The following is a 12,826-nucleotide window of genomic DNA, read 5'->3' as shown; positions in this document are numbered from 1 at the left end:
CACGATGGGAGCTGTTTTCTGTGAAGGCACAGTTTTTCCTCGCCAGACATAGTGGAAAAGCTTTCTGCTAAGATGAAGACTACAAAAGACGCTAAAGACCAAGGTACGATGCTCTCCGGAGCTAAGCGCCGCTCCCGGGCGTCTTTCGGCAGAAGCCGCGCTAAGGAGAGCCCTGCGAGCGGCACAATCGTCTTTGCGCGAAGAAGCCGCTTCTTCGCCTCCGGGAGCCGGAGAGAGCGGCAGCTTTGGAAAGGCGCAGAAGGTAGCTGTACAACACTGGGATTGTGTGCGCAGCTTGACAACTGATAGGAAACAGTACCTTAGCACTCTCCTGACTTTTCCAATCACATGAACATTGCACTGGAAGCTGTTTTGGACAACTTTTCTTTGCTTCCTTCCAAACACTTGGCAGACCTCCGTGGAACGTTTAGAACACGATGGGAGATGTTTTCTGTGCTGGCACAGTTTTTCCTCGCCAGACATAGTGGAAAAGCTTTCTGCTAAGATGTAGACTACAAAAGACGCTAAAGACGAAGGTACGATGCTCTCCGGAGCTAAACGCCGCTCCCGGGCGTCTTTCGGCAGAAGCCGAGTTAAGGAGAGCCCTGCGAGCGGCACAATCGACTTTGCGCGAAGAAGCCGCTTCTTCGCCTCCGGGAGCCGGAGAGAGCGGCAGCTTCGGAAAGGCGCAGAAGGAAGCTGTACAACACTGGGATTGTGTGCGCAGCTTGCCAACTGACTGAAAACAGTACCTTACCACTCTCCTGACTTTTCCAATCACATGAACATTCGATTGGAAGCTGTTTTGGACAACTTTTCTTTGCTTCCTTCCAAACACTTGGCAGACCTCTGTGGAACGTCGAGAACACGATGGGAGCTCTTTTCTGTGCTGGCACAGTTTTTCCTAGCCAGACATAGTGGAAAAGCTTTCTGCTAAGATGTAGACTACAAAAGACGCTAAAGACCAAGGTACGATGGCTCTCCGGAGCTAAGCGCCGCTCCCGGGCGTCTTTCGGCAGAAGCCGCGCTAAGGAGAGCCCTGCGAGCGGCACAATCGTCTTTGCGCGAAGAAGCCGCTTCTTCGCCTCCGGGAGCCGGAGAGAGCGGCAGCTTCGGAAAGGCGCAGAAGGAAGCTGTACAACACTGGGATTGTGTGCGCAGCTTGCCAACTGATAGAAAACAGTACCTTCGCACTCTCCTGACTTTTCCAATCACATGAACATTCCACTGGATGCTGTTTTGGACAACTTCTCTGTGCTTCCTTCTAAACACCTGGCAAACCTCCGTGGAACGTCTAGAACACGATGGGAGCTGTTTTCTGTGCTGGCACAGTTTTTCCTCGCCAGACATAGTGGAAAAGCTTTCTGCTAAGATGTAGACTACAAAAGACGCTAAAGACCAAGGTACGATGGCTCTCCGGAGCTAAGCGCCGCTCCTGGGCGTCTTTCGGCAGAAGCCGCGGTAAAGTGAGCCCTGCGAGCGGCACAATCGTCTTTGCGCGAAGAAGCCGCTTCTTCGCCTCCGGGAGCCGGAGAGAGCGGCAGCTTCGGAAAGGCGCAGAAGGAAGCTGTACAACACTGGGATTGTGTGCGCAGCTTGCCAACTGATAGGAAACAGTACCTTACCACTCTCCTCACTTTTCCAATCGCATGAACATTGCACTGGAAGCTGTTTTGGACAACTTCTCTGTGCTTCCTTCCAAACACCTGCCAAACCTCCGTGGAACGTCTAGAACACGATGAGAGCTGTTTTCTGTGCTGGCACAGTTTTACCTCGCCAGACATAGTGGAAAAGCTTTCTGCTAAGATGAAGACTACAAAAGACGCTAAAGACCAAGGTACGATGCTCTCCGGAGCTAAACTCCGCTCCCGGGCGTCTTTCGGCAGAAGCCGCGCTAAGGAGAGCCCTGCGAGCGACACAATCGTCTTTGCGCGAAGAAGCCGCTTCTTCGCCTCCGGGAGCCGGAGAGAGCGGCAGCTTCGGAAAGGCGCAGAAGGAAGCTGTACAACACTGGGATTGTGTGCGCAGCTTGCCAACTGATAGAAAACAGTACCTTACCACTCTCCTGACTTTTCCAGTCACATGAACATTCGATTGGAAGCTGTTTTGGACAAATTTTCTTTGCTGCCTTCCAAACACTTGGCAGACCTCTGTGGAACGTCGAGAACACGATGGGAGCTGTTTTCTGTGCTGGCACAGTTTTTCCTAGCCAGACATAGTGGAAAAGCTTTCTGCTAAGATGTAGACTACAAAAGACGCTAAAGACCAAGGTACGATGGCTCTCCGGAGCTAAGCGCCGCTCCCGGGCGTCTTTCGGCAGAAGCCGCGCTAAAGTGAGCCCTGCGAGCGGCACAATCGTCTTTGCGCGAAGAAGCCGCTTCTTCGCCTCCGGGAGCCGGAGAGAGCGGCAGCTTCGGAAAGGCGCAGAAGGAAGCTGTACAACACTGGGATTGTGTGCGCAGCTTGCCAACTGATAGAAAACAGTACCTTCGCACTCTCCTGACTTTTCCAATCACATGAACATTCCACTGGATGCTGTTTTGGACAACTTCTCTGTGCTTCCTTCTAAACACCTGGCAAACCTCCGTGGAACGTCTAGAACACGATGGGAGATGTTTTCTGTGCTGGCACAGTTTTTCCTCGCCAGACATAGTGGAAAAGCTTTCTGCTAAGATGTAGACTACAAAAGACACTAAAGACCAAGGTACGATGCTCTCCGGAGATAAGCGCTGCTCCCGGGCGTCTTTCGGCAGAAGCCGCGCTAAGGAGAGCCCTGCGAGCGGCACAATCGTCTTTGCGCGAAGAAGCCGCTTCTTCGCCTCCGGGAGCCGGAGAGAGCGGCAGCTTCGGAAAGGCGCAGAAGGAAGCTGTACAACACTGGGATTGTGTGCGCAGCTGGCCAACTGATAGAAAACAGTACCTTCGCACTCTCCTGAATTTTCCAAACACATGAACATTCCACTGGAAGCTGTTTTGGACAACTTTTCTTTGCTTCCTTCCAAACACTTGGCAGACCTCCGTGGAACGTCTAGAACACGATGGGAGCTGTTTTCTGTGCTGGCACAGTTTTTCCTAGCCAGACATAGTGGAAAAGCTTTCTGCTAAGATGTAGACTACAAAAGACGCTAAAGACCAAGGTACGATGGCTCTCCGGAGCTAAGCGCCGCTCCCGGGCGTCTTTCGGCAGAAGCCGCGCTAAGGCGAGCCCTGCGAGCGGCACAATCGTCTTTGCGCGAAGAAGCCGCTTCTTCGCCTCCGGGAGCCGGAGAGAGCGGCAGCTTCGGAAAGGCGCAGAAGGAAGTTGTACAACACTGGGATTGTGTGCGCAGCTTGCCAACTGATAGAAAACAGTACCTTACCACTCTCCTCACTTTTCCAATCACATGAACAGTTGACTGGATGCTGTTTTGGACAACTTCTCTGTGCTTCCTTCCGAACACCTGCCAAAGCTCCGTGGAACGTCTAGAACACGATGAGAGCTGTTTTCTGTGCTGGCACAGTTTTTCCTCGCCAGACATAGTGGAAAAGCTTTCTGCTAAGATGAAGACTACAAAAGACGCTAAAGACCAAGGTACGATGCTCTCCGGAGCTAAACTCCGCTCCCGGGCGTCTTTCGGCAGAAGCCGCGCTAAGGAGAGCCCTGCGAGCGACACAATCGTCTTTGCGCGAAGAAGCCGCTTCTTCGCCTCCGGGAGCCGGAGAGAGCGGCAGCTTCGGAAAGGCGCAGAAGGAAGCTGTACAACACTGGGATTGTGTGCGCAGCTTGCCAACTGATAGAAAACAGTACCTTAGCGCTCTCCTGACTTTTCCAGTCACATGAACATTCGATTGGAAGCTGTTTTGGACAACTTTTCTTTGCTTCCTTCCAAACACTTGGCAGACCTCTGTGGAACGTCGAGAAAACGATGGGAGCTGTTTTCTGTGCTGGCACAGTTTTTCCTAGCCAGACATAGTGGAAAAGCTTTCTGCTAAGATGTAGACTACAAAAGACGCTAAAGACCAAGGTACGATGGCTCTCCGGAGCTAAGCGCCGCTCCCGGGCGTCTTTCGGCAGAAGCCGCGCTAAGGAGAGCCCTGCGAGCGGCACAATCGTCTTTGCGCGAAGAAGCCGCTTCTTCGCCTCCGGGAGCCGGAGAGAGCGGCAGCTTCGGAAAGGCGCAGAAGGAAGCTGTACAACACTGGGATTGTGTGCGCAGCTGGCCAACTGATAGAAAACAGTACCTTACCACTCTCCTGACTTTTCCAATCACATGAACATTCCACTGGAAGCTGTTTTGGACAACTTTTCTTTGCTTCCTTCCAAACACTTGGCAGACCTCCGTGGAACGTCTAGAACACGATGGGAGCTGTTTTCTGTGCTGGCACGGTTTTTCCTAGCCAGACATAGTGGAAAAGCTTTCTGCTAAGATGTAGACTACAAAAGACGCTAAAGACCAAGGTACGATGGCTCTCCGGAGCTAAGCGCCGCTCCCGGGCGTATTTCGGCAGAAGCCGCGCTAAGGAGAGCCCTGCGAGCGGCACAATCGTCTTTGCGCGAAGAAGCTGCTTCTTCGCCTCCGGGAGCCGGAGAGAGCGGCAGCTTTGGGAAGGCGCAGAAGGTAGCTGTACAACACTGGGATTGTGTGCGCAGCTTGCCAACTGATAGGAAACAGTACCTTAGCACTCTCCTGACTTTTCCAATCACATGAACATTGCACTGGAAGCTGTTTTGGACAACTTTTCTTTGCTTCCTTCCAAACACTTGGCAGACCTCCGTGGAACGTCCAGAACACGACGGGAGATGTTTTCTGTGCTGGCACAGTTTTTCCTCGCCAGACATAGTGGAAAAGCTTTCTGCTAAGATGTAGACTACAAAAGACGCTAAAGACGAAGCTACGATGCTCTCCGGAGCTAAACGCCGCTCCCGGGCGTCTTTCGGCAGAAGCCGCGCTAAGGAGAGCCCTGCGAGCGGCACAATCGTCTTTGCGCGAAGAAGCCGCTTCTTCGCCTCCGGGAGCCGGAGAGAGCGGCAGCTTCGGAAAGGCGCAGAAGGAAGCTGTACAACACTGGGATTGCGTGCGCAGCTTGCCAACTCATAGAAAACAGTACCTTAGCACTCTCCTGACTTTTCCAATCACATGAACAGTCGATTGGATGCTGTTTTGGACAACTTCTCTTTGCTTCCTTCCAAACACCAGGCAGACCTCCGTGGAACGTCTAGAACACGATGGGAGCTGTTTTCTGTGAAGGCACAGTTTTTCCTCGCCAGACATAGTGGAAAAGCTTTCTGCTAAGATGAAGACTACAAAAGACGCTAAAGACCAAGGTACGATGCTCTCCGGAGCTAAGCGCCGCTCCCGGGCGTCTTTCGGCAGAAGCCGCGCTAAGGAGAGCCCTGCGAGCGGCACAATCGTCTTTGCGCGAAGAAGCCGCTTCTTCGCCTCCGGGAGCCGGAGAGAGCGGCAGCTTTGGAAAGGCGCAGAAGGTAGCTGTACAACACTGGGATTGTGTGCGCAGCTTGCCAACTGATAGGAAACAGTACCTTAGCACTCTCCTGACTTTTCCAATCACATGAACATTGCACTGGAAGCTGTTTTGGACAACTTTTCTTTGCTTCCTTCCAAACACCTGGCAGACCTCCGTGGAACGTTTAGAACACGATGGGAGATGTTTTCTGTGCTGGCACAGTTTTTCCTCGCCAGACATAGTGGAAAAGCTTTCTGCTAAGATGTAGACTACAACAGACGCTAAAGACGAAGCTACGATGCTCTCCGGAGCTAAACGCCGCTCCCGGGCGTCTTTCGGCAGAAGCCGAGTTAAGGAGAGCCCTGCGAGCGGCACAATCGACTTTGCGCGAAGAAGCCGCTTCTTCGCCTCTGGGAGCCGGAGAGAGCGGCAGCTTCGGAAAGGCGCAGAAGGAAGCTGTACAACACTGGGATTGTGTGCGCAGCTTGCCAACTGACTGAAAACAGTACCTTACCACTCTCCTGACTTTTCCAATCACATGAACATTCGATTGGAAGCTGTTTTGGACAACTTTTCTTTGCTTCCTTCCAAACACTTGGCAGACCTCTGTGGAACGTCGAGAACACGATGGGAGATGTTTTCTGTGCTGGCACAGTTTTTCCTAGCCAGACATAGTGGAAAAGCTTTCTGCTAAGATGTAGACTACAAAAGACGCTAAAGACCAAGGTACGATGGCTCTCCGGAGCTAAGCGCCGCTCCCGGGCGTCTTTCGGCAGAAGCCGCGCTAAGGAGAGCCCTGCGAGCGGCACAATCGTCTTTGCGCGAAGAAGCCGCTTCTTCGCCTCCGGGAGCCGGAGAGAGCGGCAGCTTCGGAAAGGCGCAGAAGGAAGCTGTACAACACTGGGATTGTGTGCGCAGCTTGCCAACTGACTGAAAACAGTACCTTCGCACTCTCCTGACTTTTCCAATCACATGAACATTCCACTGGAAGCTGTTTTGGACAACTTTTCTTTGCTTCCTTCCAAACACTTGGCAGACCTCCGTGGAACGTCTAGAACACGATGGGAGCTGTTTTCTGTGCTGGCACAGTTTTTCCTCGCCAGACATAGTGGAAAAGCTTTCTGCTAAGATGTAGACTACAAAAGACGCTAAAGACCAAGGTACGATGGCTCTCCGGAGCTAAGCGCCGCTCCTGGGCGTCTTTCGGCAGAAGCCGCGGTAAAGTGAGCCCTGCGAGCGGCACAATCGTCTTTGCGCGAAGAAGCCGCTTCTTCGCCTCCGGGAGCCGGAGAGAGCGGCAGCTTCGGAAAGGCGCAGAAGGAAGCTGTACAACACTGCGATTGTGTGCGCAGCTTGCCAACTGATAGGAAACAGTACCTTACCACTCTCCTCACTTTTCCAATCACATGAACATTGCACTGGAAGCTGTTTTGGACAACTTCTCTGTGCTTCCTTCCAAACACCTGCCAAACCTCCGTGGAACGTCTAGAACACGATGAGAGCTGTTTTCTGTGCTGGCACAGTTTTACCTCGCCAGACATAGTGGAAAAGCTTTCTGCTAAGATGTAGACTACAAAAGACGCTAAAGACCAAGGTACGATGCTCTCCGGAGATAAACTCCGCTCCCGGGCGTCTTTCGGCAGAAGCCGCGCTAAGGAGAGCCCTGCGAGCGACACAATCGTCTTTGCGCGAAGAAGCCGCTTCTTCGCCTCCGGGAGCCGGAGAGAGCGGCAGCTTCGGAAAGGCGCAGAAGGAAGCTGTACAACACTGCGATTGTGTGCGCAGCTTGCCAACTGATAGAAAACAGTACCTTAGCGCTCTCCTGACTTTTCCAGTCACATGAACATTCGATTGGAAGCTGTTTTGGACAACTTTTCTTTGCTTCCTTCCAAACACTTGGCAGACCTCTGTGGAACGTCTAGAACACGATGGGAGATGTTTTCTGTGCTGGCACAATTTTTCCTAGCCAGACATAGTGGAAAAGCTTTCTGCTAAGATGTAGACTACAAAAGACGCTAAAGACCAAGGCACGATGGCTCTCCGGAGCTAAGCGCCGCTCCCGGGCGTCTTTCGGCAGAAGCCGCGCTAAGGAGAGCCCTGCTAGCGGCACAATCGTCTTTGCGCGAAGAAGCCGCTTCTTCGCCTCCGGGAGCCGGAGAGAGCGGCAGCTTCGGAAAGGCGCAGAAGGAAGCTGTACAACACTGGGATTGTGTGCGCAGCTTGCCAACTGATAGAAAACAGTACCTTACCACTCTCCTGACTTTTCCAATCACATGAACATTCCACTGGAAGCTGTTTTGGACAACTTTTTTTGCTTCCTTCCAAACACTTGGCAGACCTCCGTGGAACGTCGAGAACACGATGGGAGATGTTTTCTGTGCTGGCACGGTTTTTCCTAGCCAGACATAGTGGAAAAGCTTTCTGCTAAGATGTAGACTACAAAAGACGCTAAAGACCAAGGTACGATGGCTCTCCGGAGCTAAGCGCCGCTCCCGGGCGTCTTTCGGCAGAAGCCGCGCTAAGGAGAGCCCTGCGAGCGGCACAATCGTCTTTGCGCGAAGAAGCCGCTTCTTCGCCTCCGGGAGCCGGAGAGAGCGGCAGCTTCGGAAAGGCGCAGAAGGAAGCTGTACAACACTGGGATTGTGTGCGCAGCTGGCCAACTGATAGGAAACAGTACCTTAGCACTCTCCTGACTTTTCCAATCACATGAACATTCCACTGGAAGCTGTTTTGGACAACTTTTCTTTGCTTCCTTCCAAACACTTGGCAGACCTCCGTGGAACGTCCAGAACACGACGGGAGATGTTTTCTCTGCTGGCACAGTTTTTCCTCGCCAGACATAGTGGAAAAGCTTTCTGCTAAGATGTAGACTACAAAAGACGCTAAAGACGAAGGTACGATGCTCTCCGGAGCTAAACGCCGCTCCCGGGCGTCTTTCGGCAGAAGCCGCGCTAAGGAGAGCCCTGCGAGCGGCACAATCGTCTTTGCGCGTAGAAGCCACTTCTTCGCCTCCGGGAGCCGGAGAGAGCGGCAGCTTCGGAAAGGCGCAGAAGGAAGCTGTACAACACTGGGATTGCGTGCGCAGCTTTCCAACTGATAGAAAACAGTACCTTAGCACTCTCCTGACTTTTCCAATCACATGAACAGTCGACTGGATGCTGTTTTGGACAACTTCTCTTTGCTTCCTTCCAAACACCTGGCAGACCTCCGTGGAACGTCTAGAACACGATGGGAGCTGTTTTCTGTGAAGGCACAGTTTTTCCTCGCCAGACATAGTGGAAAAGCTTTCTGCTAAGATGAAGACTACAAAAGACGCTAAAGACCAAGGTACGATGCTCTCCGGAGCTAAGCGCCGCTCCCGGGCGTCTTTCGGCAGAAGCCGCGCTAAGGAGAGCCCTGCGAGCGGCACAATCGTCTTTGCGCGAAGAAGCCGCTTCTTCGCCTCCGGGAGCCGGAGAGAGCGGCAGCTTTGGAAAGGCGCAGAAGGTAGCTGTACAACACTGGGATTGTGTGCGCAGCTTGCCAACTGATAGGAAACAGTACCTTAGCACTCTCCTGACGTTTCCAATCACATGAACATTGCACTGGAAGCTGTTTTGGACAACTTTTCTTTGCTTCCTTCCAAACACTTGGCAGACCTCCGTGGAACGTTTAGAACACGATGGGAGATGTTTTCTGTGCTGGCACAGTTTTTCCTCGCCAGACATAGTGGAAAAGCTTTCTGCTAAGATGTAGACTACAACAGACGCTAAAGACCAAGGTACGATGCTCTCCGGAGCTAAACGCCGCTCCCGGGCGTCTTTCGGCAGAAGCCGAACAAAGGAGAGCCCTGCGAGCGGCACAATCGACTTTGCGCGAAGAAGCCGCTTCTTCGCCTCTGGGAGCCAGAGAGAGCGGCAGCTTCGGAAAGGCGCAGAAGGAAGCTGTACAACACTGCGATTGTGTGCGCAGCTTGCCAACTGACAGAAAACAGTACCTTACCACTCTCCTGACTTTTCCAATCACATGAACATTCCACTGGAAGCTGTTTTGGACAACTTTTCTTTGCTTCCTTCCAAACACTTGGCAGACCTCCGTGGAACGTCTAGAACACGATGGGAGATGTTTTCTGTGCTGGCACAATTTTTCCTAGCCAGACATAGTGGAAAAGCTTTCTGCTAAGATGAAGACTACAAAAGACGCTAAAGACCAAGGTACGATGCTCTCCGGAGCTAAGCGCCGCTCCCGGGCGTCTTTCGGCAGAAGCCGCGCTAAGGAGAGCCCTGCGAGCGGCACAATCGTCTTTGCGCGAAGAAGCCGCTTCTTCGCCTCCGGGAGCCGGAGAGAGCGGCAGCTTCGGAAAGGCGCAGAAGGAAGCTGTACAACACTGGGATTGTGTGCGCAGCTTGCCAACTGATAGGAAACAGTACCTTAGCACTCTCCTGACTTTTCCAATCACATGAACATTGCACTGGAAGCTGTTTTGGACAACTTTTCTTTGCTTCCTTCCAAACACTTGGCAGACCTCCGTGGAACGTCCAGAACACGACGGGAGATGTTTTCTGTGCTGGCACAGTTTTTCCTCGCCAGACATAGTGGAAAAGCTTTCTGCTAAGATGTAGACTACAAAAGACGCTAAAGACGAAGCTACGATGCTCTCCGGAGCTAAACGCCGCTCCCGGGCGTCTTTCGGCAGAAGCCGCGCTAAGGAGAGCCCTGCGAGCGGCACAATCGTCTTTGCGCGTAGAAGCCGCTTCTTCGCCTCCGGGAGCCGGAGAGAGCGGCAGCTTCGGAAAGGCGCAGAAGGAAGCTGTACAACACTGGGATTGCGTGCGCAGCTTGCCAACTGATAGAAAACAGTACCTTAGCACTCTCCTGACTTTTCCAATCACATAAACAGTCGATTGGATGCTGTTTTGGACAACTTCTCTTTGCTTCCTTCCAAACACCAGGCAGACCTCCGTGGAACGTCTAGAACACGATGGGAGCTGTTTTCTCTGAAGGCACAGTTTTTCCTCGCCAGACATAGTGGAAAAGCTTTCTGCTAAGATGAAGACTACAAAAGACGCTAAAGACCAAGGTACGATGCTCTCCGGAGCTAAGCGCCGCTCCCGGGCGTCTTTCGGCAGAAGCCGCGCTAAGGAGAGCCCTGCGAGCGGCACAATCGTCTTTGCGCGAAGAAGCCGCTTCTTCGCCTCCGGGAGCCGGAGAGAGCGGCAGGTTTGGAAAGGCGCAGAAGGTAGCTGTACAACACTGGGATTGTGTGCGCAGCTTGCCAACTGATAGGAAACAGTACCTTACCACTCTCCTGACTTTTCCAATCACATGAACATTGCACTGGAAGCTGTTTTGGACAACTTTTCTTTGCTTCCTTCCAAACACCTGGCAGACATCCGTGGAACGTTTAGAACACGATGGGAGATGTTTTCTGTGCTGGCACAGTTTTTCCTCGCCAGACATAGTGGAAAAGCTTTCTGCTAAGATGTAGACTACAACAGACGCTAAAGACGAAGGTACGATGCTCTCCGGAGCTAAACGCCGCTCCCGGGCGTCTTTCGGCAGAAGCCGAGCTAAGGAGAGCCCTGCGAGCGGCACAATCGACTTTGCGCGAAGAAGCCGCTTCTTCGCCTCTGGGAGCCGGAGAGAGCGGCAGCTTCGGAAAGGCGCAGAAGGAAGCTGTACAACACTGGGATTGTGTGCGCAGCTTGCCAACTGATAGAAAACAGTACCTTACCACTCTCCTGACTTTTCCAATCACATGAACATTCGATTGGAAGCTGTTTTGGACAACTTTTCTTTGCTTCCTTCCAAACACTTGGCAGACCTCTGTGGAACGTCGAGAACACGATGGGAGCTCTTTTCTGTGCTGGCACAGTTTTTCCTAGCCAGACATAGTGGAAAAGCTTTCTGCTAAGATGTAGACTACAAAAGACGCTAAAGACCAAGGTACGATGGCTCTCCGGAGCTAAGCGCCGCTCCCGGGCGTCTTTCGGCAGAAGCCGCGCTAAGGAGAGCCCTGCGAGCGGCACAATCGTCTTTGCGCGAAGAAGCCGCTTCTTCGCCTCCGAGAGCCGGAGAGAGCGGCAGCTTCGGAAAGGCGCAGAAGGAAGCTGTACAACACTGGGATTGTGTGCGCAGCTTGCCAACTGATAGAAAACAGTACCTTCGCACTCTCCTGACTTTTCCAATCACATGAACATTCCACTGGATGCTGTTTTGGACAACTTCTCTGTGCTTCCTTCTAAACACCTGGCAAACCTCCGTGGAACGTCTAGAACACGATGGGAGCTGTTTTCTGTGCTGGCACAGTTTTTCCTCGCCAGACATAGTGGAAAAGCTTTCTGCTAAGATGTAGACTACAAAAGACGCTAAAGACCAAGGTACGATGCTCTCCCGAGATAAGCGCTGCTCCCGGGCGTCTTTCGGCAGAAGCCTCGCTAAGGAGAGCCCTGCGAGCGGCACAATCGTCTTTGCGCGAAGAAGCCGCTTCTTCGCCTCCGGGAGCCGGAGAGAGCGGCAGCTTCGGAAAGGCGCAGAAGGAAGCTGTACAACACTGGGATTGTGTGCGCAGCTGGCCAACTGATAGAAAACAGTACCTTACCACTCTCCTGACTTTTCCAATCACATGAACATTCCACTGGAAGCTGTTTTGGACAACTTTTCTTTGCTTCCTTCCAAACACTTGGCAGACCTCCGTGGAACGTCTAGAACACGATGGGAGCTGTTTTCTGTGCTGGCACAGTTTTTCCTCGCCAGACATAGTGGAAAAGCTTTCTGCTAAGATGTAGACTACAAAAGACGCTAAAGACCAAGGTACGATGGCTCTCCGGAGCTAAGCGCCGCTCCTGGGCGTCTTACGGCAGAAGCCGCGGTAAAGTGAGCCCTGCGAGCGGCACAATCGTCTTTGCGCGAAGAAGCCGCTTCTTCGCCTCCGGGAGCCGGAGAGAGCGGCAGCTTCGGAAAGGCGCAGAAGGAAGCTGTACAACACTGGGATTGTGTGCGCAGCTGGCCAACTGATAGAAAACAGTACCTTACCACTCTCCTCACTTTTCCAATCACATGAACATTGCACTGGAAGCTGTTTTGGACAACTTCTCTGTGCTTCCTTCCAAACACCTGCCAAAACTCCGTGGAACGTCTAGAACACGATGAGAGCTGTTTTCTGTGCTGGCACAGTTCTTCCTCGCCAGACATAGTGGAAAAGCTTTCTGCTAAGATGAAGACTACAAAAGATGCTAAAGACCAAGGTACGATGCTCTCCGGAGCTAAACTCCGCTCCCGGGCGTCTTTCGGCAGAAGCCGCGCTAAGGAGAGCCCTGCGAGCGACACAATCGTCCTTGCGCGAAGAAGCCGCTTCTTCGCCTCCGGGAGCCGGAGAGAGCGGCAGCTTCGGAAAGGCGCA

The sequence above is a fragment of the Ammospiza caudacuta genome, chromosome 2 (assembly GCF_027887145.1).
Source record: "Ammospiza caudacuta isolate bAmmCau1 chromosome 2, bAmmCau1.pri, whole genome shotgun sequence".
In the NCBI taxonomy this organism is placed as follows: Eukaryota; Metazoa; Chordata; class Aves; order Passeriformes; family Passerellidae; genus Ammospiza; species Ammospiza caudacuta.
The sequence above is the reverse complement of the archived record's forward strand: the minus strand, read 5'-3'. Positions refer to the sequence as shown.